This window comes from Otolemur garnettii, unplaced genomic scaffold (genome assembly GCF_000181295.1).
Source record: "Otolemur garnettii isolate 467f Iridium unplaced genomic scaffold, OtoGar3 scaffold00001, whole genome shotgun sequence".
NCBI classification, from domain to species: domain Eukaryota; kingdom Metazoa; phylum Chordata; class Mammalia; order Primates; family Galagidae; genus Otolemur; species Otolemur garnettii.
In genome coordinates this window covers 2,574,949-2,576,560 of record NW_003852396.1, presented here as the reverse complement: position 1 = coordinate 2,576,560, position 1,612 = coordinate 2,574,949, and the positions used below count along the sequence as shown (strand labels likewise).

The following is a 1,612-nucleotide window of genomic DNA, read 5'->3' as shown; positions in this document are numbered from 1 at the left end:
AAAAATTCTTCTCCATTCATCAGTGACTGTTACAAGCATATTTTTATATTTAGTTAATACAGCTCTTAAAATGTGTCTTTTAAGTCTTTGAGATCCCTGTGTAGGTTCTTTTTTTTTTAAATCCCTATAATTTATTTGTTGAAAACCCAGATTTCATGTCCTGTCCATTTCATATTCTAAATTTTCTCATTAATTTTCATGATATCGTTTATTACTTTTTTTTACTTAGTTTTTATATATTTTTCAGTTTGTATTCTATTCCTAGTAGAGTCTCTTTAGTGAGGCTTTTTTTATAGAAGAGATTAATTTTGTTAGTTTTTTAATTAATGAAAACATTATATATATTTATTATATACAGCATAATGTTTTTGTAGATGTATACATTATTTGTAATTTGTAAACTAGCTAAATCAAGCTATTAACAACAGATTACTTCACATTCTTATAGGGTTTTTGTGGGTGTATGTTGCAAAAAAGCCTAAAATCTATTCTTTTCAATTTTCAAGTATATAAAATGTAATATTTTGTTATTAAATATAGTTACTATGATATACAATGGATCTCCTGAACTTATTTCTTCTCACTGAAATTTTGTGTCCTTTGATTAATGTCTGTCCAATCTTCCCACTTCAAGTCTTTTTTTTTTTTTTTTTTGCATAGAAAACACAGGGTTAATAACAGCCACTATTTACTTAGCACTTTTTATATGCAATGTCATGACAGTCATGGCAAGCAGAATTCATGCCCATTTTATTCCAAGAAAAAAACTGAAGCTCAGATAATCAGAGCATTGCTGAAGCTGGAATTAGAATTCCAGGCTATCAACTCCAAAGTCTTCTCTGAACCATCATACACAGATTATACTACCGCTCAAACATACCTTTTAAAATCTTAGTTTCCCAAAACAAAAAACCTAAATGGTCACATCTTTTGTAGATAAAGAACTGTTATTTACCCAATACATTTAACCACTTTCTATAAAGTTTCTTGTCTGAAGGAGACTGGCAGCATTACTATTTATAGTTATACTGCTAATTAACCTTCAACTATCTGTATAGCACATAAGACTCACTTCAAGTCTTGATGTTGACCATTTTACTCTCTGTTTCTATGAGTTTGGTTTTTAAATTTGCTTAATTTTGACAATTTGTAGGAGCCAGACTTTCCAGCACAATTTGACCTTACAGTACAGTAGTTCCTTTTCGCTTACCTGTGAATTCTCCTCCTTTTATCTACTGTTCTCAGATTTGCCAAATTTGAATTTGAATTTTTTGTGACTCGAGAGTTCTCTTGCTTATAGAGTCAGAATTCATTTTGCCATTTTAATGTTTTCCCACAACTTGATGATATCATGGCAAACTTGTAATTCTCAGTGGTTTCTCTCCATTACTTTGTATTTTAAAGTTTGAGAGGAAAATCAGTCACCTAGTGTTATCATAGGAGTTAAGATCTGGAGGGGAGTTATATCCTAATTTTTCTCTTTTAGTAAAATAAAAAATTATTAATTATTACATTTAATTGATTCTTTTTTATATTCATCTAAATGAAATTCTATACAATATTTGACATTATTAAGCACTCATCTTCATTTATTCTATCACACATCAAATTT

At 29.0% G+C, this 1,612-nt stretch overlaps 1 pseudogene; it reads right to left on the bottom strand.

The window, feature by feature from the left end:
* Positions 1–985: 985 nt before the first annotated feature.
* On the bottom strand, positions 986–1,135 carry LOC111724651 (annotated as a pseudogene).
* Positions 1,136–1,612: the final 477 nt, after the last annotated feature.